General features: G+C 48.2%; 1 long non-coding RNA gene across 1 annotated transcript in view; it reads right to left on the bottom strand.

The window, feature by feature from the left end:
• Nucleotides 1-19,267: 19,267 nt before the first annotated feature.
• LOC140216715 (uncharacterized) overlaps nucleotides 19,268-24,760 on the bottom strand; it is a 17,069-nt gene continuing 11,576 nt past the window's right edge. Inside the window, exon 2 of the long non-coding RNA XR_011893373.1 lies at nucleotides 19,268-19,686. This is a non-coding gene — a long non-coding RNA (uncharacterized lncRNA). The remainder of the gene's footprint in view (nucleotides 19,687-24,760) is intronic.

The raw sequence follows: 24,760 nt of genomic DNA, 5'->3' as shown, positions 1-24,760 counted from the left end.
ACTGACGAAAACGCGAGCGGGCAGGCTTATACTCAAAGCGATAGGGACAGACCCAAATAGATCGATGAACCCGAAGGAAACCGAGGTAGAATTGAGCGCGAAACTTAGAGACGCGATCAGAACCACCCCTCTTCCGAGAAATATGCACCCGGAACACAATGTTAGCAGGAGAAAAGCGAGAGCGAAAGCTTTGTTGAAAGAAATTGAACAGCTAGGACAACAGGCGGCCCTTGTAGACGCTGCTTGGGTCAAAGGCAAAGAGGCCTACACCGCTGTGGTGGTCGACAGCCGGGGCGAGGTACAGGACGCCGTCACCATCTTCACTAAGGATTCCACGGGGGCGGAGCAAGCCGCAATTGCTCTAGCCATCAGGAACCGTAAATGGTCTTTCATCTATAGCGATTCCAAAGCAGCAATTAAGAGCTTTGACAAAGGCTATGTAGCTGGGACTGCGGCTAAAATTATCGACAAGGTCGAAACTATCAAAACTGAAATCCGATGGTTTCCTGCACATATGGGACAAGTGGACGAGACTCGGCCCAACCTCAACGAGGTTACGAACGACCTGGCACGAGGACTTGCTTGCCGTGCCGGTCAGAGCCGCACCGACGCCCACTACCATTCCGGGGAGCATAAAGATCAGTTACTAACTTACAACGACATCACTAAATATTACTACTTGGGCCGTAGGCAATTCCCTCTGCCACACGTAAAATTGAACAGGGCTCAGGCAGTCACGCTGCGTTTACTGCAAACCGGGACGTATCCCACTCCGTATTTCATAAATAAAATTCACCCCGAAAGAGAAATTAGGAAAGAATGTAACGTGTGCGATGGCATCATTGACATCAGACACATGCTGGCGGGCGGTCCCGCGACTCTCGCCGACCCCGAAGAAAAATGGCTTTACTGGTACAAGTTGTTAACAAGCTCTTCATATAAAGATCAGCTACGGGCTGTCCAGAGGGTCCACGATGACGCCATAAGGCTCGGCCTGGCGGTGCCGACGTGGACGCGGCCCGCCTCGGTCTGAAAAGACCGGGCTTCAGGACACTAATAAAGTTTTGTGAACACGTCCTGCCTTCTGCTTGTGAACTTTGGACTTTGTACATAAGTACTCCCACGCGGAATATCTCTGGCGCAAATAACGCCAGCCAGAGACTACCACGTTTCGGCTTTAACTTGTGACAGCTCCTCGTGTTCAACTCTTGCTTCGCCCCCGGTCCCTTCAGACTTGAATGCCCTAACGAAAATGATTGCTCCCGACCTTCCGCCCCAGCGTGCTCAAGAACAACGTTGCTCCTTGCCTCACACTGGAACATATTCGACCTTGGAGAGCGCCCTCTAGGACAAGCATCTGTCATATTGTTACGTGTAGAAAGACACAGACAAAAGAGGCTATTTACAGACTATTTACACTAGACTGGAGCCAGAGCGCCAGGCCGACATTCACTCGCGCCAAGGGCACAGACCCACTTCGTCGTCGTTCTCACGGCGGCTCGTCTCTCGGGTATCTACCGATAATATCGTAATAATATAAAACATCGAATAAACACCGGTGATGCGAGCCCGATCCATCGGCGACCCTATCGCGTCTCGCCTACTGAGCGACATATCATACAACATGAAGTTGACAAGATGCTTTCTCGAGACATTCTTGCAGGCCATGGGGATCCCCTGTTGTACTAGTTAAAAATAAGGACAACAGTTGGTGATTTTGAGTCGATTATCGACACCTCAACAAGGTAACAAAGAAAGGCGTCAATCCGCTACCAGGCATTGACGATGCCCTGGGTTGCCTGCATGGAGCACAATATTTTTCGTCCATCGACCTTCGCTCCGGCTACTGGCAAATTGCCGTCGATGACATGGACCGCGAAAAGAGAGCTTTTATTACTCCCGATGGCCTGTATCAGTTCAAGGTGATGCCTTTCAATTTATGTAATGCCTCGGCCACATTTGAACGAATGATGGACGCCCTCCTACACGGTTTCAAGTGGTCCACCTGCCTCTGTTAGCTGGACGACGTGATCGTTTTTTCTCCGACTTTTGCGACCCACCTCGAACGCCTATCGACGACCCTATCAGTTTTCCGTCAGGCGGGGCTACTACAACTAAATTCGTCCAAGTGCCATTCGGTCGTCGTGAAATTTATGTGCTCGGGCATCTTGTCGATTCTTCTGGTGTACGCCCTGATCACGATAAAATACGGGCAGTGAAAGACTTTCCCGTGCCAACATGTGCCAAGGATGTTCCCAGCATCTTGGGCCTTTGCTCCTACTCCTGTCGGTTTGTCAGACATTTTGCGAACGTTGCGCGCCCTCTCACTCAGCTCCTCAAGAACGATGCTGCATTCATTTGGGGCCCTCAGCAAGCTGGTGCTTTTACCAAGCTGATTGGGCTGCTTACGTCCCGCCAATTATAGCTCACTTTGATGCATCAACTCCAACAGAAGTCCGTACCGATTCCAGTGGCCACGGTATTCGAGCGGTATGCGATTGCCCTCATACTGATAACATTGATTGGTACTTAGCGTGCGTGCTCCCTCTTCGAAGGTGTCAAAGAGTGGTCGCAAAGAATCAACAAAGCCTTCTAGAGAGCTCAGCAAGTCTACAGCAGTTGAAATGTCTAGGCCTCGTTTCTGAAGTGCTACGCTCGTTTTGATAAAGCGCTCCAATATTTCACTCCAGGAAATTGCCTTGAATGCAGTGTCTAGTTTTGTCATTTTCTTGAAGAGAGAGTACGCTTCGTTCCTATAGCGTCACCGTTTTCTTCCTCGTTCTTGGATATAGCTTCAAGGCAACACAAGACTCCATTGAAATTTTTCAGAATGGCCTTACATGATTCAGCGTGTCTTGACCACCTTGTCTCAGAGAGACTTTTCAAAACAAGCTGCTGGCCACTTCCGCCCATGCTGCCCAAAAGATACCTCCATCGCTTAGGTGAGGCAGCAAAGAACACATACAGTATCTGAATTACAGTGAAAAATTTGACTGCCTCAAGGCAACTGTCAACGCTACACGCGCCAACTAAGTCCAGTGAATGACCAGCACACGGGACGTAGACTGCCAATTCGTTCAGGTGTTTGATTTGAGCTTGCTGTGCTTTTTATTTTCCTGACATATTACTCGCATTATCATAAGCTTGGCCCCTACAATCATCAAATGAGTTGCCCTTGGTCGTCAAGAGGGAGATCACGGTATCAAAAAGATGCAAGCCGGTATGCGATTCAATTGGAACAAATGCAAGAAAGCGTTCGTACACTTTCCCATTTAAATAGTATCGTAAAACAACTGACAGCTGATCAACGTGAGTAAGGTCTGGAGTCGACTCAACGATTAAAGAGAAGTATTTTGAGCGTTTCACTTCGTCAACGAGACGTTTTTTGACAGCATTTGCCATATGCTCGATAAACTCATCACAAATGGTTTTTGACAGATACGATGGGTGACCTTTTCCTTTGTTCCCGTAGCGTTTGATGTGTTCCTCTAGAAAAGGATCAAACTTGGCAATGGCCTCAATCACTTCCATATAATTGCCATTTTTCAGTGAACCAAAAATCTCCTCACTTCCCCTAAACGCTAGGTTGCGCTCAGCTAGAAGCTTAACTACAACGACTACGCGCTTCAACACCTCTGTCTAGTAAGCGGTCTGAGTGACAAGCTGCTTAACCGGCTCATTGTCAATTGTGCTGCTCGAGTTAGTGCGGGCAAGCCATGCTGCCACGCAGTTCCGGTGCTCGACGCTACTTTCATGTGCGCAAACCTTTTTTCTGCTTTTCTTCCAATCAGAAAAGCCGTGCGTGGTGAAAGCACTGGGGTTGCTTGAAATCGAAAATAGTCCGCACGTGAAACAATAAACGGAACCTTTGGACTCCGAGTACATTAACCAGTGTCGCTCGTGCGCCTCGCCATTTACAGCCTTTCGCTCCCCATTTACACCCTTTCGTACGAAAAGATGAGGTTTCATATAGCGTTTCTGAGTTTTGTATTGCTTTCGGAAGACGGAAAATTTTCTGCCCGATTTTGAAAATACAATGGCCCTTTCTCAAGGCATACACTCCGAAAGCTGTTAGTAATAACGTCCGGCCACTTACTTAGCAGGGTCAGTTCGGAGAATCTCGCAACGTACCTCTTGCTGCGGGGGTGTCTGTACATCATTGTTGGCGAAACGAGAAGCCGTCTCATTGATCCTTTCGAGGCACACTTTGTGGGTGGCAACATGATTATTTGAAGCCAAACTAATCGGAAATAAGTGAGTCGGTTCGGGAAGTGTCGTTTCCTTGCGCTCATCAGGTGAAGGAGGCTCATCGGGGAGGTTTGGCACCTGTTGATCAGCAGTAGTAGAAATCGGGCGTGGCGGACCGGACATCTGGAGCTCTGTGGCAGGGGCCCGGCCGATTAGCATAGACGTTGCTGACTCAGGAACAGGACAGGGCTCGGTTAGCGTCGGATGCTCAGAAATATGGACGAGCGAGGTTGGCACCGTTTTCACAGGATCCAGACAACCAATATTAGTCTAACGATGCTTGCCAGAGAGAAAACCTGGGGGCGTTTGCTCCTTCAATATCTGACTCAGTCTATAGGCGCTACGGTGGAGGAGTACTTTGCGCGTGTTGCAGGCGTTTTCCCTAGGCATGTCGGCATTTCGGAGTAAGGTCGAGTTTACGCTCGGACGCTGCGTGTCGGCGCGGTGAAGCACGTGAAGCAGCGGGCACTGACGCCCCATTAGTGATCGTTGAGTGTGAAGGTGCGTCGGATAGACTTCTTCACGCGTTGGGCGCTGGTGCTGAGTCAATCATGCAGGATTATAACTTCTTCGCGCCTTACGGCACTCTAACTTCAAAATAAAGAAAACCACTGATTTTTCCGGGGAGTGATAGGGGCAGTAGGAGAGGCTGGGCCTGCTCGCCTGGAATTTTCAGGAGCATTTATTCATGAGCGAAGTAAATGTATAGCCCCTTAGCAACTCATGGAATGTATACGTTAAACATGTAATTAACAACGCTAATCGCATGCTTGGATTTCTACGCCGAAATTTTTACTCCGTTCCCTCCGATTTAAAGATCCCATTTCACGCAACTCTAGTAAGATAAAAATTAAAACACGCTTGCTCTATTTGGGACCCACCTAGTTCCACATTAATCACCACCCTTCAAATCCGTTCAGAAGCGCGCTGCCCGGTATGTGCTCTCTCATTACTCTCGCTTCGCCAGCCTTTTTTAATTGAAGGCGAATTTAGGTATACCGACACTTTGGTCACGCCGCAAGTGCTTACGCTTAAACCTATATCACAACATTTTTTACACTAACCCAACACTTGATAACGGTCTTATCCTCCCTCCAGATTACCTGTCCCCTCGGATCGATCATAAACTCAAGGTTAAGATTCGTTAACGCACCATTAACACTTGGCATGCCTCTATTTTGCCGCAGACAAGTAGTGACTGGAACGACCTTCCCGCCTCCGTCGCTGCAATCGAAGACCCTGCCGCCTTTAAAGTTGCGATTAATAATTTATTGCTAGAACACTCCCCTCTGTAATACCCCCGGTTCCTGGTAGTATGAAAGTAAATGGAAAAATAAACCACCGTGCCTTCGGGGATCATATTGTTTCACACGGATTATCCGACCCGAAATGGAACAAGTGCCCAAACAATATAGAGAAATCAGAGCGCTGCAGCAAATCAAATTATATAATTTATGTTCACTTGGAGCTGCAAATTAGTCGCTCGCTCTGAAACTTAGAAAAAGCCTAGAAGTCGCCGCATGCGGAGGTTAGATGTACCGACTTCATCAATAAACCCTGGCGCCTCAGGCGCGCGCAGTGTTTTAGGCACGGCACAAAAGCGAATTTTGAATAACTACCAATAATCGTACTCTTGTGATTGAAATTTTGAAATTTGTAGCTCCACAACCTTCCCCAGCATACCAAATTTGTGACCGACTGATTTCGCATGTCATATAAACAACTTCCCTGGGAATTTTATCATTCCTTCTTTTTTTCTCGTTCAAGTGCAAAGTATCAATGTAACTTCGCTACAGGATAGGGTAATTGAACATTGTTTTTCTAGATTGATAGGCAGTAGTCCTTTTTTTTTTCATTGTCGCCGCCATATGGAGCTGCAACCCAAAGCTTTTCGCTCCGCTCAACAGTGCGGTTAGGTAAAACATGCTCGGCGCATTCTTGAAATGCTAAGGTTGAGCGGCAGCGCATAAGTTGAGTGGACTTGAAATACGGCCCGCTAAAATTCTCGATTATAGCATTTCCGTTCATGCAGAAAGAATCAGCAAGTAGAAAGCAACGTACTCTGCTGCAAGGAAAGTGGAGTCTAACATTAGGCGCTGAGCAGAGAAGAGCTTATGCGCTACATTTAAAGAAAGAAATTAAGAAGTCTCTTAGCCATGAACTCCACGTCACGCTCGTCGTTCCGTGCGAATATGTACCGGTATATACGTGAATGCTGTACGCAGCTACTGCGTGCGATATGTAAACCTTACTTAGTTTCCGAAAAAGTTTATGCCGCAGTGTGTGCTCTTATGCGTTAACGCTTTCAGATACAACGACTCCTGTTCAAATCCCAATGCATCATTGGGTACATCTGGCTGAGAGAGAAGGTGCAATGAAAACCAAAGTGCGAAACCACAGTTACAGCCGCTCTGATTGCGTAACTTGTGCAGCCTTCTTGCTACAGGCCACCGGCTATACCTGAAATTATGAAAATGTCCACATGTGGCAGTGCACCGGGATTAGGCTTGTGCCCCTCACCATATGAAGGTTATCACCGGAGGCCGGCAGCCTGATACTGTCACGTAGGTGACGTAGGTGACGCAGGCAGACAGAAAGAGACACTGCGTCGGCGGTAAACTTAAAAGAGAGTTTATTGGGCGAACTTTATTGGGCCCTAAAGCAAGCGAACAACTCGGTGACGGCGAAAGCAGCAAGCGCGCCTAGGGCGTTCGTCAGACTGAGACAGCGCAAGCGGTGATGCCGTATTTATACATTTGGCGTCCATGATCGAAACGCATCAAGTGAGGCCGCTTGCGTCGCAGCGCCACCGTTCGCGTCAATACAAGCCGAAATAAACGCACGTGGCAAAACGAAAGGCATGCAGAGGGCTTTAAAGCAACTATTTACCGTAACCTGTCACCGAGCACTTAGGATTGCGAATTTACAAAGTTCAGATGTCACAAGGTTCCCGCTAATGTTATACTATAGGAAGTGTGTCAGGATTGGGGGCTCAATCCCACCGTTCGTACTCAGTTGTCAAGATTGGAGTCGTGCATGAATTAGAAGGTAGCTGGTCCATGCCGTCGTCCAACTTATCCACGCTGAGGACGTTGTTGAAGGGAAGGACTGCTTCTCATCGAGAACGAGGGATATGGGTTTATTTACAGTACCTAGATCAGGAGGTGGCAGTTCATCAGTCTAGCATGATTGCGAGAGAAAGTACATCAGTCTAACATGACTGCTTGAGAGGGTACACTGAGCAGCCGCACAACAGCGGTTTATAAACACTCGGTCCTCAATCGATCCCAAGTTGAGGGAAACGTTCGACGAGGCACCGTAGACAAGTTGACCAGGCACCGTAGGCGAGACGACCAGGCACCGTAGGCGAGACGACCAGGCACCGTAGGTGCATTTTATTCCCCGAGCTGACCCCCGCAGTGCGCCGGCCAGCGGCCCATTGTCTTGCTTCTTGAACGATGCGTGGGAAGGGGTGTCCGTAGACGTTCCCGCGGCGACTCCCCTGCTCATAGCAGATCAGGTCCGCGGTGGCGGTTTCAGGCACAAAGCCGGCTTCGTCAAACGCGGCTCCAGCGACGGAAAGTCGAGGACGCGCGTATTGTTGTCCACACAGAGTCGACTTAGTGACGCCGTGGCTAGAAGTTTGCGGTGGCGTTCGAAGAAAAGTTTGCCGCCGCTGTCGCAACTGGCTGGCAAAACTTGCACGTTGCCACCTCGGCAGGCCATTCCTAACAGATAAAACTCGCATGTCAGAGGGCCGCTCTTAATAAGTGTTCGTTATAGAGGTCTCCGATATATTGTGAAAAACTCTAGTAGTAACAGTTCTCTTCTTTATTTTCTCGTTGAAGTGCAGAAATTATGCATTTGCATTACGAAAAGCCGAATTCAGTTTAACAAACGCCTAAACGGACATTAAAGGGACTAGGCACGTAGGCAGGGGGGGGGGGGGGGGAAGCGGGGGTGCCGGCGCCGATATTCGTCCTGTCGGCCATTAACGCAAGAGAATAGAGGCAAAAGTACAAGTAGCGGAGTGCGCATTTACACAAATGAAAAACGAACGATAGTCAAGGAACTCGCCAAAGACCACCTTTATTCGGAAAGCACTTGAATTCCAAAAGCACAGCAGCGCTCGCCGAGAAATTCAGCGTCCGGCCCCCAATCAACACCGCAACAGAAACACCTCACTCTCCGATATGTCCGAGGCGCCAGCGAAACCATCGCCCGTATTCACAGAAAAGAAGGCGTCCGAGTGGCTCACAAGCCTACGAGCACATGTTCTCGACCTATCGCCAAAGACCGTCCAACCCAAAGCACTGTATACAAATATATTTGCGCTGACTGCGATGCGAGCTACATCGGCGAAACTAAAAACCTCAAAGAAAGACTGCGATAGCAAAAGAATGACCTCCGCAATTTGCAACCCGATAGCCGAACATTCCCAGGACAGCGACCACCGTATCAATCATCCTGACACAACGGTCATGCCAACTGAAACCAAGTGGGATCATCTCTTAGCTCGGTGACTCCGTTGAATGCAGCGCCGCTGAGATAGTTCGCTCACTTGAAGAGTTCATGGACACGTTCCCTGACGAAGCGACAGCGTCCACTGCTCATTGCCTCTATCAGCGAATCTGTTCACTCAACTTTCTTTTATGCCTCGCTCTTAGTAAGACATTCCTATAGGCCTCACACACCACTTGTCTGTGTATCTGCAGAGCCCATCTATTGACATGAGCGTTGCCTTGGAGCAGGTTGACCTGGTGCTTACAAAACTCGAAGAGATGGCCACTAACGCGGAGGCAGAATTCCACAAAATGCTTTCTCTATGTCAAGATAGAGCGGCGGAGTTCGGAGTGAAGTGCGAGATTTCACGAGGGGTAGGAACACAGAGATACCGGACAAACTACTCTTGTAGTTCTGCGGAAGAGCACTACAGGCGAGCCACGTTCATTCCATACATAGATGACCTGAAAGCTTCCCTCAAACGGCGCTTTGGAAACCGTTGGAAAACACTGCAAATTTTGCAATTTGTATTGCCAAAGCACACCTCCAAGGGCAAATTTGTATCTGCGCAGCCGGCCTTTGATTTTTACCTCAGAGATATGAGAACAGCGCATATCCTTACACTAAACGGTGAATGGGAAATATTGAAAACTAAATGGCAAGCCATGCAAGAGGAAAAACTTCCCCATTTTGCGACGGACGCTTTAGCTGAACGCGACAAAGCCCTCTTCCCGAACGTTCACACGCTCCTCAAGATATTCGCAACGCTCCCAGTGACTACAGCTGCTGCAGAACGCAGCTCCTCGACACTGAAAAGAGTAAAAACATAGTTGAGGAACCGGACGGCTGAATAGCGGCTCAATGGCCTGGCTATCATCTCCATTCGCCGGATGCAGGTCAATGTCGACGAAGTTATCACTGTGTTTATGGAGAAACCGCGATGTATGAAAAGCGCTCTTTTCGGCCAAGCTAGATGTTCGTTCTTTTTTTCTTTTGCACCGAATGTTACTATATTGTAAAACCATTCGCGATGCCATTCTTTAAAATTGCTTGCTGTAGAAACATATGTTAGCGTTCTGCATGTTTTGTGTCGTGAAAGCATCCGTGTTTTAGTTCTTTGTTGTTCAATAATATTGTTTTCCCAAATATGCCTGTTTTTTGTTTAAGAATTGCTGTCATAAAATGGCTCACGTTCTTCTCGCAGGCCTGTTGTTGAGACAGAGTGTGAAAAGTTGGGTAAAGAAAGCGTCCGACATTTTTTTTTTTTTTTTATTTGCCACACATCTCCGTAAGTGGGCCCCTGATTCCTTTGCATTCCCCCTCCCCCTTTTTCTGTCACTCCTCTTTTCTCCAGTGACGGGTCAACTTTTCCTTAATGAAGATGCGCGGATGGCTATCTTTTCGTTTCCTCTTCTTGTTCAACCACGATTCGCTGCCTTGTGAAATGCACGATTATGCCAGGTATTTTATCTTTCTGTGTGGGCAGCCTGTGTACTGAGGCAATGTCGTGCATAACCAAACGAGGCGTTTCCAGCTGGTCTGCCACTTCATTGATCCCTTTGTGCAAGTTTTCACCTTGCACGAAAGGCATCCCATGAATTTCCAAATTCAGCTCCAACCAAATAATATCCGCCAAATAGGGCCATACAGAGTCAGTGAGAGAGAAGGAGATTCTTGTTGATGGGAAGGAAAGGTTTGGGTAAAGTGCAGCGCAGTAATGAGACAATTACTGCGCTGCTCCAACCGCGGTGGTTTAGCACGGCCGCGCGCGTCCTATTTTGCAGACTATCTGCGCTGGGTTCGAAGGCTAGCGGGCCTGAGACAGCTGATGGTTCCGTGCGCGCTATGTTCTCGCGCGCCTAGTTCGCGTTGAAGCGAGAGGCAGCGCGAAGGGGGGAATTCGCTCGCCGCTGCTGCCGCTCTTCATCACGCCAGCGTTATGACAGCGAGTGTCCGTATTTGCCTGCGCGAGCGTTACAACGTGCTTGCTAATTTAGTAAGCGAGTGTTTACACAAGTTTATGCAGCTGATAAAACGACTAAACTTACTTCGTATAGCTGTCTTTATTGCTATCGCAATCAAAGCTTCGCCTGTCGGGCGAAACTGTGACTTCTTTAAAAGCGAAGCTTTGCGAATCTCGCCTGGTTTCGTGACCGTTGCTGCTGCGGCCTGGCCGTTCTCTTGCTGAATAGGCCAACCAATCGCGCGCCATTGTTGCTGTTGCAACAAGGGCGCCTGCATAGCCTTCAGTTGTATTAAGTCGTCAGATATGTTTTAGGCGATATAGCTATAGCTTTTTATACATGTATAATAGAGAGGAGTATACATGAACCCATTCAAAGGGCCTCTGAAAATTCCTTCCAGGGAAAATGGACAAGAATTCAAGGTTTCCATTGCGCGTGGTTGTGACGAAGAGACTGAAGAGGTGTGCGCGCTATGCTCCCGACACGCGCTTTTATTCTTTCTTCTCCTGACCGGGACCAAGAGCACCATCGTCAGCACAGGTCTGCTGCGCATCCCTCAAGCTGTCGGTAAGCAACATCACCATTACAATGTTCACCGTCTCCCTCGCGTTTTCGCGACGCACTGCCGCCTTCGCTGCAGAAGGCTGCGTATACTTGAGCTATGGCGCCTTCGCGAATATCCGCTGTCCTCTTCTCCGTGGCGCTATAATTTAGATCGCGGCACGGATGTTTATCTTCTTCTCGTTGTATTATATGGTGCGCCGTCAATTGATTATCTCACAGCACTGTGCGTAAAAACGCGGGCCTACATACACTTGACCATCGGTCTGTTTTGCCTCGCCATGCTTCGTTTTCGTCATTGCGCCTATTTGTATAGGCGCGGTTACCGACGAGCACCTTCAGGGCTCGCGAGTGGAAACCACGAGGGTTATCTCTGGATCAACGGTATTTTCGTTTTCTGGACGGCAGTTTGTACCGCCCACCGGTGGATGGCGTAACTTTTTTTTATTCCTTAGCTCGAGAAAGACGTGGAGACAGACATGCCGCGTTACATCGTCGTATTATGCTATGCAGCCCAGTATTATACAATGCAATATTATACTTGCGATGGAGTGATGTTCACCCTTTTTTTTTTTTTTGTCACCAGGAAGCGCGCTCTTTCCTCGTAGAGCACTATACGAGAGCACTCAAAAAATGAGTTAAAAGTTTACACCATTTTGTTCCTACAATATAAGAAAGATTTGCAGCCTTTGGGGACTTGCCGTGTCCCCGGACAATAATCATCTGTCTTGCGTTTGTTTCCTATACGCGTATCTTCCCGCGCGCCGAACTTTCAGGTCACGAAAGGCGTGCGGGTATCAGCGGGACACGGTTGTGTAGAGGAAAGTTGCGGAAACGGTGTTCGTGTTAAAGCAATCAAGAAAGCAAATGGACACAAGACAGATAGTAGGTGCAGAAAGGGCTCTTCTAATGACATACGCTCTAAAAACAATTTACAGTTATCAGTGAGCCATCTTGTTGCATCAAAACTGCTTTTTTTTTTTAGACAAAGAGCAATCATGAGATAATATTCCGTTTTAGAAAAGCGGGGGTTGATTTCCTTTTTTTTTTCTTTTTCGCAATCCGACCATGCAATGACTCACCATCTTAATATAGCTAAACATAACAAGGAAGGTAATTGGGATCAACTAAGACATTAAAAACAGGAAATTCTAATAATTATCATAACTTAGTGACTTAATTCCCGCTAAAAATGAAATGTATCGAAACTATATATCGAAACTATAGGCAGCATGCAGCGTACTCTGCCCTGACGAAAGCATTTCTTGCCTAAATTGACTAAGACAATCTGAGACACCCCTTGTTCGATCACTGTTGATGACGTCACGGATTTCAAAGGAATTTGTCGTGCCGGTGCCGCTTTGGCGCAAGAAAAGTTCCCGAAACTTCTAGATATAGGTCACTGGCTTCCGAATGTGCTCAATAGTCTATGTGTGCCGATAAACTATGTTGGCCCAGCTCAAGCGCTGAAGCCGTCAGAATGTATGACGTCACTACGACGTGGTGCGGGAAATTCACGACGGCGTCGCCACCTGTCTTTTGTTATTGCGTACTTCTGGCTTGCCATGCACTCACGGATGAGAGCAGCTGCTCTACTGTTTCAGAATTGTACTTTGTTTACTAATATGCGCGGTAACATAATATTCCTATGTGTAATGAGTGCCCTTTAGCGCTCCAGGACTCCCTGCTTGATGATTTAATGATATATACGCGTATCAGCGATTTTGCGTACACGTGGTGCTAATATTCAATTGAGTACAGTGCTGCGTTTATCTCTCTCGCTGCCGTCCGAGTATCAGGAGCGTTTGAAAGTCTTATAATATGTGTTGTACCACGGCCCGGCATCGAGCGGCCGTGGTGGTACACTACTCTCCCCCAAAAGTCAGTACCGAAGATCGACCAGTCAGCCGCGCAGATATGGAGACGCGACATCCCAGACGCTCCCTCGTATTCGCGGCTGGGGTCACCGGAGTGCCCACCACCTCGCGGCCAGCCGGTCTGCCAGATCAGCCGATCCGGAGCGGCAACCTTGTCCCTGCTGCGCGTTTCGACGAATACAACGGTAGCGGCGGCGCGGCTACGACGGTGGCGGCAGCTGCCGGCGGCAGTGGCCTTGAACCACGGTGCCTTGAACGGAAGCCAGCAGGATGCGAGCAGCAGCAGCAGCGCCACCTGCTGCCTGCGTTGGCCACGCATCAATGCCCCGTCTGCTGTCGTCTGTTCCTGGACCACCGCGAAGCCGAGGAACACATGCAGGTGAGATATACGGCGTATACCGCGTGCCGTCTCGCCTCTCGCATCCGATAACATGAATTTTTATGAAGCGGAAAAAATAAATAAAGATAAACTATACGAGTTGATACCGCTTTCGTGATTGTGACACCGTGCGTGTCGATCTTCACCGTCTCACTTTCCTTTTTCCTGCCCGACCGTTTCCTTTTTCCTGCCCAAGACGCGCGTAGTGGCAGCAGGATCGGAGTTCGGATTCTCCGACTGGAGTTTTTTTTTTTTTTTTTCGAAGATAATCCGTTAGTGTGTGTTCTTCAAAGACACACACATGAGCGCGTGCGTAGTAGTTGGTCGTATTCTCGTGGTGAACCAGCTGAACACGGCTTCTCGTTATCGAATTCACTCAGTTTTTTTTTTTTTTTTTTTATGAGAGCTTTACTAACCGCGTCGATCCGAGTTTCGCCATCGCCAGCTACTTGACCTTCATTTGACGTCGGCTGCGCCGTAGCCTTGGCAACGCACCGCGCCGAGCTCCACCGCTGCCGCTGGCTTGGCGCATGTGCTCTCCGCAGCTGGGTCGCCGCCTGACCACGTGACTCGCCCCGCGCCTGGCTAAGAGGAACGCCGCGCTCGCCTAGTCAGTGCGATTTTGGCAAGTTGGTTCTTTATTCTATGGCTTGGCCATGGACGAGAGCGTGGCCGGGCGGTCTTCTCTGAAGGTTGCTCGGGGGCGGGAGGCTTTGAGCCGTTGTCGCCAGGCGGCGTCTGACCATCAGGGTTGCCAGATGGTCCCAGCAAAAAATAGCCAAATGATCTCAAAATGTAGCCCAAAAATAGCCACACCCAAATTTTTCATGAGCGAAAAATAGCCAAAAACATATATCCAAAACGTTTGATGATGTTCTGCAGATGTCTTACAGATGGGGTAGATTTTTCCGGCTCTAAAACTACTTCCGCCGCATGCGCCCAGCACAACACCGGCTTGAAGGTCTGCGTAAAGAATTCTAGTGAGAGTTGCCACCAAAGTTTGCTGCCACTCAGACGTGGATTTAGACACCGCTTTTTGTTGCAATGAACCGAATACTTTTTTTTTTCGATTTACTCATGACGGTACCGGTATTTGCTGAGACATGTACGGAGCTAACTTTAGTTCACGCCTCACTTTACCCGAGGCATTTTTCTATAGAAGTCGGGCAAAATATTGCCAGCTCCAACCTCGAGGATCAGATTCGGCTGGTCACGATCGAGTGCCCAAGAGGCGGCCCGAACTCAAGGCATTAAAATAAGGATGTCTTTCTAGGCTTGATTTATAAAGTAAACATGTTATTTCTCTCCCCCCTCTCTCTCTCTCTCTTAATCTCTCAGTTTTTCATTTTTTTACTCGAAAGCAGCTAGACGTTGAGTTAACAAATGCTGCCGCGTAGAGGCACACTGGACTCTCGAGAAAACTTGAAACCTTCTCGCGTTTTGATCGTGCGAAGAAGTGGCATGTGACTGCAATTCGCCTTTGAGTGGGAAGAAACAGAGCGACCTGCTGGCCCATAACAGAAGAGGTGAATTAAACTTTACAGTCTTAAATGCCACCTGGATTACGGCGCTGGCAATAATCCAGGTCTTATTAGTATCGAAAAGAGTTAAACTGTACGATGTTTAAACAGGGATTCGCTGGCAAGATTCGTGCAATATAAAAACGCATACGTAAGTCCCTGTGCATGCAGGCACGAATGCGTGTGTTGCCAAATTTTGCGAGGAGGGCTATGTACCTTACTTTGACTGCGATTAAAAAAGAAAGAAATGGGGTTCCACTAGGGAACGTAATATCTATGGGTCGCGCACGGCTGTAATGAAGTACAGCGTAAACCCCTTCGTCTAACGAATTCAAGCACTGCACATCAGAATAGGAAATCAGTAGAACATTATATATATTTAAAAACTCGCAAGAGCCCTTTTCCCAACCACCGCGACTGCGATTAGGGCAAAAATAGTAAAATATGCACGCAACAATACCACAAACACCTATTATGTATATCGAATGTAGTTTTTTGTTTTTCATCACATCTCGAAAATACGCGTCAGCGAAGTACAGTGTAATCAATAGTAAGACGAACAAAGAGGAAATACAATGGTCATAAAGTACGTGCATATAGAAAGTAAGGCATAACCGCAATTACTCGTACGCACATAGTTTAAAGGGGAAAAGATTGTCGCAAGAATACGGTATGATAATCGACGAGTTATCGTCCTGACGTTGACAAGGCTGTCACTCACCGACCTTTGGTGAGCAATCACCTAGCCATCTTAACTGTTGACGAACATCATTTTCGTGTATTTAGAGAGGTTATCATTGTAATAATATGCAACGTTCAAAAAGTCCCATGAAACAATCACAACTTTCACGTAATACAAAGCCGCTTAGCTAAAACGAAGAACAAAAAAGAGAAACATTGCGTAAAGTCCCGCTTGATAGTTCTCACACTGGGGATTTGCGCAAATGGATTAAATATACAATCTAGCCCCATTTGAGTTAACGCCCACTGCCACTTATACCACATAGAACTGCAGAGTTGAAACGCGACAGAAACTCTTCACCTGGCCGAAAATCTTTGCTGCAGTCCCCACTCTCGGCGAGACCAAACTTAACGCAGTGCCTCATTCTACATGAGGTTTCTCAAATCATTCTTAGTCAACGAAACCTGGCTGAACAACACGCTTTCGACAGCTGCGTTCGAAAGAGGCTGCGCAAGTATATAGGGACAAAGCAAGCTCAGACAGCAAGCGGAACATTGGATTTCCGTCAATGTTTTTTTGCATTCCTGATGCTAGCCCACAACTTGACGATGCTTGGTCATCATCATCAGCCTGTTTACGCCCACTGCAGGGCAAATGCCTCTCTCATACTTCTCCAACTATCCCGGTCGTGTGCTAATTGCGGCCATGTTGTCCCTGCAAACTTCTTAATCGCATCTGTCCACCTAACTTTCTGCCGTCCCCTGCTACGTTTCCCTTCCCTTGGAATCCAGTCCGTAACACTTAATGACCACCGGTTATCTTCCCTCCTCATTACATACCCTGCCCATGCCCATTTCTTTTTCTTTATTTCAACTAAGATGTCAACTAAGCTTGGTGATGCTACAGAGCAAAATATTTTGTTTCGATCGACAGTCAAGACCACTGCGCTTCGCTGAGCATGTACAGTGCGCGTCACCCTTGTGTAGAGCGCGGGAAAGGCGGCCGCCGGGCCGCTCCGGAGGCAGCCAGCGACGTCTAACGGTAGTGACTGGGCCCGAGATTAGATGCCTCGGCCGCTGCGTGCCCAGACACCTCTTATCTCGAGCCCAGCCTTTAGGTACGGCACTGAATTCCTCCGGAGTGGTCTGCGCTCTACACAAGTGTGGCGCGCACTGTACATAAAAACTCGAATCCCCGCGTTTCTCGCTTAAAGCGAGTTGCGGATTTTTTAGTACAGTTACTGGGTAAATAAATAACGCGGTGATCTGCGGGCAAACCAAGCAATGGGCTTCGAGGAACACATCGTAAACATTGAAGGGCCACGGGCGAAAATGACGTGCCACGACATACGTACGTATACTTCGGCTGTTGTGTAACTCCGCATAATAGACATGCTGTATAGCAAGCAGCCCGCACAGAACACGTACTCGACAGCTGTCAGCCCCACTGTTGTTCTTACTGAATCGCGCGTGAACTGGCAGCAGATGGCGCCAAGCCCAAAACAGCAAGAGAGCTTAGCGCTGAAATGACGTATAAACGTGGCAGCAACGACTTAACGCCATCCTCGCAGCGCCGATATTGCCTGAAAACACAGCCTTCGAGATCGCCTACATACCTTTGTAGCAGCAATGAGCGTTGAGTTTTCATAAACCGGCGTTCCCGAATTTTGTCAGTGTTGACGTGGTCCTCGGGAGTCCTTAAGACAAGAATAGCCCACGTATAGCCATGCAGCCAACTCGGAATTTTCGACGCCAACCAGCATAAAAAGCAGCCCAATTCGGCCATTAATAGACCAATCTGGCAACCCTGCTGACCAACCCGCGGATATCGCCAGGCGACCTGCTTCCCTGGAGTGGGTCCGGAATGCAGCAGGCATCGCACTGTCGGGATCAATGTAGCGACCTCGTCCGCGCCCTGTACGTTTGTGCTTCGACGCCGCGCACGTTCGCGGCGTCTCTTTGCATGTCTAGCACTTGCGCTTTCCCTGCGACACAACAGGCGTCGCACCGTAGAACGATGCGTGTCTACCCAAGCCTAATCACAGTCATGTCTAGCCACCGACCTGGACACAGCCGTCATACCTGGCTTAACGATGATTGTTTACCTAATATAATAATGACAGCTAAATCAAAGGTTAACCAAGTGAAACCAAGACTTAACCAAACTAAACCAAGCTTTCGCTTTGCATATGCAGCGTTAGCTGAGCTAAGCCGCAGCCAATTTTTTTTTTGTTTACTATGCTCCCTCCTGCTGTAAACATAATATACGGCTGTGAAATATTTATCAGTGCCTGTTTGGTGGAAGTAGATGTTAAACAAAAATTATGACGTTGTGTTCGACTGCTCCAGCTACGAAGTTTGCCCACATTTTTCGTCCGATGAATACCTACAAAGTGGGCAAATCAATAAAGAAACAAAATAAGTAAGCGCTTTATACGACCTAACGCAAAAATGAAAACGTAATGATTCGACGGTGGTTGCCGGTAGCGTTTGACTGAGCATTATTTTATTTTATTTTGTATTAGGGATATGTACGGTACATAAATTAGATAAAAGGTTTATGCTTGGTGAACAACTTCGTTGCGCCCCATAACTGCTATGTGGAGAATAATAATATTTTAAAGAATATTGTAAAATAATCTACGTAGATACCTACAGAACCTATGTAGGTTATATAAATTGGTATCTCGTGGCCCTACAGCATCGATTGGCTCCAAAGGCAGTGCGCACGTCGCGGAGGCTTAGAAGGCAGAACCAGGTGTCCACTTCAACGTAGTCTTACAACACATTGGTGCACGAAACTTCGGCAGAGACACTGAGGCATTTCCCTTTGGGGGAATTGATTTAAATTGCGCAGCATTTCTTCGCGAACATTTGCACTTTGCCAGTCTATTTCTATGTAACCGCCTACATGTTGGTGCTCTCATGGCCGTTTCGTTAACTTCGTATGTACCAAAATTGGCATAGTATGAGAAGAGTGTATGACGAACATAAATGATAGGTCATAAGACAGTGCCCGCCTGTTTGGCAGAATTTGGCAGAATTGAGCCATGTATCCACTTCATGTACAACAGATCGGTGTACAAAACTTCGGCAGAGACATTTAGGCATTTCCCTTTGGGGATGATTGTATACCTGATTATAATAATGACAGCTAAACCAAAGGTTAACCAAGTGAAACCAAGACTTAACCAGACTACACCAAGCTTTCGCTTTGCATATCTAGGGTTATCTGAGCTAAGCCGCAGCCTTTTTTTTTTTTTTTTTTCACTTAGTGTCACAAACAACAGGATTCGCTGTGCGCGAAACACATAACCTCAGCCCCTATGGCAGGATTTTCCGCAGACTGAATTCGTATTTTCGCACTTTCATTTGCTGAGGTTAGAAGGATGTTCCACATGCGCCGCCATGGTCGTGAGTTGCAGTGGCAAAAACTCCCAGGAATAACCTACGTAAATAGCCAAGGTAGTGGATCGGTGGATGGCCGCCGCATGCCATCGCCGCGGTATCTTAATCCTTAATTGGCAAAGAATTGTACGTGCGGTAGGCGTGGGACCGGCTCCTACACACGGCCAGGTCGTCTTTTCGCCTACCTTTATTTCCCTTTACCTAGTTTATCATTTCTTGATTTTAATTAGACATATCAATTCATTCCTGTATTCTTTCTCTGGCTCCATTGTTTGCCTCTTCATATGTTGGTAACTAACAAGACACCGAGCCCCTCTGATCCAGTTATTTTCTTGCTACTTCCAAGAGTGTTTGGTTTGCGCGCCCAGGGCCACGCTGCGGCGGTTGCTGCCGCCACTGGTGTGCCAGACGGTCAACAGGTGGCGCCACCGGCGGTACCTCCGCACCTTGTGCATCAGCATCCCGCAGCCGTCGCCGGTTCCTCAGCGTCGTCTGGAGTTCACTATTGTTTCGTCTGCTCCAAGTCGTTCGCCACGGCCAGCAACCTGCGCACGCACATGCTCTTACATATGGGCAAGAAACCACACACTTGCCAGGTCCTGGCCGATTTCTTCATTGCCTTTTCGCATAGTCTGCCGAGGTAGCAAGAGACGACCACCGGGCAAATGATCGTCGCGTACGCTAGAAGGTGAAAGTTTTGCCGCGCACTAGAAATGTCGGTGATACGAACTTCTCGGAACCTCTTCGAATAGTCGTATAATTCGAATTTCGTGTGATCGAAACATTCACAATCAGAGCATTAAAGTGAAGCTGGGACTTCTTTTGTTTGTTTGCATGTACAATCGGGAGACCCGCCGTGGTGGCGTAGTGGCGTGGTGGCTTTGGTGTTGCTCTGCTAAGCCCGAGAGGGTGGGCTGAGCACATTAAAGAACCCCAGGTGGTCAAAATTAATCCGGAGTCCCCCACTACGGCGTGGCTCATAATCGTATCGTGGTTTTGGCACGTAGAACGCAAGGCTTTAATAATTTCATTTAGTGATAAATTGGAGAGGGGGGGGGGGGGGAGTGCGTATGAAGATTACTTCTAGGGTGACAGAAAATACGCCGACTTTGAAACTGTACGCGGCGGTCGTGCTGACTTGACCATCATCTAGGCGGCTCAGATGATCGTATGATACATCGCGGCACGAGAGAACGTACGAATCACCCCGAAAGAGAACCCTTCGTACATAACGTGTTCCGCGAAGGACTATTTGTAAATTCGTATCACCACGAAATTCGGATAAACCGGGATCGTATTATGCCGATTCGACTGCACCGAATGTTGAGTCGGTATACGATGGCCATGCCGCATAAACCGCTGGCTAGCGTCCTCGCTAATGTTTCGCAGACTGATAGCATTTTACGGTGAGTTTACTCTGTTAACACATTTGAACGCGCAGTATGCGTGTGCACTCCCCCCCCCCCCCCCCCCCCCCCCACACACACACACCCACACCCACACTCCAGCCTTTTTAATTCACAATAAACCAGAAGCACCTGTCATCTGCGGCGACGCTGAACAAAGGAATATGCTAAGGTAAAGCTCTTGCTTGGGCTAGTTGGTTCATGCTTGAATTAGTAAAGAGCAAGAGGCAATAGACCAGGACAGTAGAACCTGTCGTTTGTGTTGCTCTTCTGCCCTGGTCTATTGCGCCTTGCTCTTTACTCATTCAAGCTGAACAAAGAACTTGACAATGTCAAGGACTTTGTCAAGAAAAAGTGTGAAATAAAAACTCTGCAAGGGAATGAGATTATAGTATTTCTAGTTCTCCCATTTCCAACTAACCCAACATCAAAGGCTTAAAGAAAGAAGAAAGGTGGTGGGGGAGGGGGAAGGGGGAGGGACTGTAATATCAAAGCAGAGTTTCACCGCCGCACCACGTGTATCTCGACTTGTATGAAACGGGCATGCTTCATGTACTGATTGGCTCTGAAGTTTTACAGCTGTCTAAAAGAGGCCTCAGTGTTGAACTTATTGAATCCAATAATTAGTTCGCTGCCAACAGTGTATTTCTGCTCGAGGCACGAAAAGTGCCTAGAGCGGCCAGTCGCGCGGGAATTTTTCGTGCATTTGCGGGCTACTTTCACACTCGGAAAAACACTTTCATGTAGCACGTATCGAGCAACAGAAAGCTGTATCGGGAATTTAAACTCTTGCTAAAGTTAGCTGGGGCAGCCTGTATTAGAGTTCGATTTCCGAGGGTCCTTTCCAGACAAATTGTAACCTGTTTCCGCTATATATAAGAGCGTACTTTCAGCAATTAAAGTTGAAGGTCAACTGAATGAAGTATGTGGGACCAGAGAATTATTTCGTTAAATCAGGAACACTTAGAATAATCATGCAATAGAATGAAGTTGTACTTATACAATAGGAAAACAAAACTAAATATTGCGGTGTGTGTGTGTGTGGGGGGGGGGGGGGGGTGGATCGAAAGCATTTTGTTAAAATCGGGTTTCTTTAATCGAGGTTTGAAATTGAACGCCGTGTACTGACATCGAGAACAACGCCGTTGGCTATACGCCTCTGCTTGGCATCGTTAGCTACACTCCAGTCCAATGCTTAAAGAGAAGGTGACTAGCGGATAGTACTTGCTTACCAACTAGTGCATTACCAAGTTGTTAGCATATGGGCTACTGTGCAGATTATAATCACGCACGAATCCTTGTGTGGCACCCACACTTATAAAAGGGCGCAGTCTATATACGTACCTGTGTTGGTCGATTGCTTGTGATACACAACTTTCAACGTAGTGGCACGTTTTTTTTTTTTTTCTTGTGCGTGTGTTTGTGTGTGTGCTCGTGTTATTTCGAGGAAACGAGGATTACTATTGTTATTGCGTATTATATCTTTGCGACCTCTTGTGCGAGCAATGTCAGCCTCTTCAAGTGCGTGGTCTGCCTTAAGAGCTTGATATCTCTGCCGCAGGCGATTGTTTAAATAGCCTGTTAAGAACAGCCACACGCACACGCACGCACACACAGACGCACTCACTACAGGCGCAGCATTGCGTAGGCTCCGCGATAGTGGAGGCGGCAGCGGGGGATGTCGAGGTCACATGGTCCCGGGGGGAGCGCCGGGCGACGTTAGAGACGCTAATGGAAGCTGCCGATAATCCAGCCGTGCGGAAACCGGCTTTGACCGGCGGAACATGGTTTAACGGGGCCTGCAGCTCCGTGTATAGTTTGGGGACCGAAGTAGGTCGGAGGTGTGTGCGACGTGTTATATAGCTCGTAGTGGTTTCGGAGGCAAAAAAAGAAAAGTGCGTAAAAAGACCACATCGCGTGCGGGTGGCTCAAGGGAAGAAGAAAATATTAACAGTAGTTTCTCGAAAGCAGTGAGGCAAAACAAAAAAACAAAATATCGACGCGAACACAAGCCCGACTACTCGGCGCAGCCGTGCTTTCCGTGTTAGGTGCTTGTGATTGCACATGCGTGCCGTTCTGAGCGTTATTTTAACCCAATCAACTTCGCTGCTGCTTCTGTGCGTAAACCCACTGTATAACTGTCCGATTGGTTGGCGCTGGGTGACTAATTTAGCCAACAATCGAACCGGCAGATTAGTTGACTGATCGGCTCGTTAATTGACAGTCTCGCTAATATGAGTGAGTAATTAGCCAACAAACGAAAGAACATGTTAGTTGACTGATCAGGTCGTTAGCTGACCGGCTGAATGTGTAACCGTTTAGCTGATTAGCGAAAAAAAAAATTAAGTTAGCCGACTGCCTGCCTCGCTGAGTGTAACTATAACCAATTAACATGACTGACTCGCTGGATGAGCGACTAATTAGCCAGCAAATGAGCTGATTGACACGATGGTTGACTAACTACACCACGCGGGTGCGGTAGAGGCGCAAGCTAAATGAGCGGCATACGCACGAGTGGACATCACTGTACGAGTGTGCGAATTAATGGCAATATGTGAGACCGCGAATCGAATACAAATCAAACAGTGCCACAAGCAAATCGAATCGAATGTGTTTAGAATAGTTTTCAAATACTGGACGGGCCATTTTCACCATTAATATAAGACGGCGTCCCGCCGTGGTAGTGGCTATATGGTGTTGGGCTGCTTATCTCGGGGTCGCGGGACCGAATCCCGGCCACGGCGGTCGTATTTCAATGGAGGCGAAAAGCGAAAGCACCCGAGTACTTAGATTCAGGTCACGTTAAAGAACCCCGGGTGGTCCCAATTTACGGCGTGCCTCATAATCAGGTCGTGGTGTTGGCGCGTAAAACCCCGTAAGTTAATTTCAAGACGGCGTTCGCATCCTGCTGGTAATCGCAACGCTAGCAAGTTTCTGTCGTCTCATTGTACGTCACGAAAGCCTTGTTTACTAAAAACACAAACACAGCACAGGGAACAAATTAAGCACTTTGTTCGCACACTCGGGATTCTTCGGTAAGTGCGAACGATGGCAGTTTAGCCGGAATAATATGGCTGCCAGAGCGACGCAGCCTGTTCTAACTGCTACACACTTAGGCAAAGTTACACCCTTTGGGGTGTATCTCTGCCACACAACGATAATCCTCATCTGTCTTGCTTGCGTTTTCTTTGTTGAAAACACCGCGCCCGCTACTTTCCTGTCGGGAATGGTATGGCATGCTGTTAACTCGCATGGCGTTCGTTACTGGGAAGTACCGGGCTCGCCGCGTTAAAGAAAGGAAATGCGGACAAGACAGATGACGATTGTCGTTGTGTGGCAAAAGGGTGTAATTTTATTTAAGAGTGTACACTTATACTTTTACGTTTACTTCATGTCCGCGCCAGGATCCAATCTATCGCTCTTCTTCGATCCAATTATCACGTTTTATCGGGCACAGTCCCCAACTTCGGGTATTCGAAAGAATATTCGCGTTAACGAATAGTGACCATTCAACTCGGAAAACTGAGTCGAATAAGACGACAATCGATTCGCTTATTCGAAAGTTTCGAGCATTCGCACACTAGCTGTTTGATCCTTGGACATCCGTCACTGAAAGCGCGACCTCAACAACAACAGCCGCAGCTGCAGCAGCAGCAGTAGTAGGCTAAAAAATTCACCTTTTCCTCTAGGAAAAAAAAAATAAAAAATAAGGAGGGGAGATGGCTAGAGAGAGAGAGAGAAAGAAAAGAAGAAACACGCGTTGGGGCTGGCAGGTTGTGTCTGCGAGAGCCGCTGCTCTTTTCATGTCCCCCCCACCTGCTGCCCGTAAAGAAGGCCCGCGCTGCCGCTTGTTTTTTTTTCCGTCGCGCAGGTGTGCGGCAAGCAGTTCAGCGCCTCGTCGAACCTGAAGGCGCACGCGGTGGTGCACACGGGCGAGCGCCGGTTCCGGTGCGCCGACTGCGGCAAGGCGTTCGCCACCTCGAGCCACCTGAAGACGCACGCCATCGTTCACAGCGGCCGGCGGCCCTTCCAGTGCGAGATCTGCCTGCGCGAGTTCTCCGTCTCCTCCAACCTGCGCTCGCACATGTTCGTCCACACGGGCGAGCGGCGCCACGAGTGCCAGGTATATGTATACGTATCTATATACGGCACGTCGCAGCGCTGCTGTATAACAACGACGCCAGCGACACACACACTTGTTCGCGTCGCGACC

This window comes from Dermacentor andersoni, chromosome 3 (genome assembly GCF_023375885.2).
Source record: "Dermacentor andersoni chromosome 3, qqDerAnde1_hic_scaffold, whole genome shotgun sequence".
Taxonomy (NCBI): Eukaryota; Metazoa; Arthropoda; class Arachnida; order Ixodida; family Ixodidae; genus Dermacentor; species Dermacentor andersoni.
This window is presented reverse-complemented; position numbering and strand designations above follow the sequence as displayed.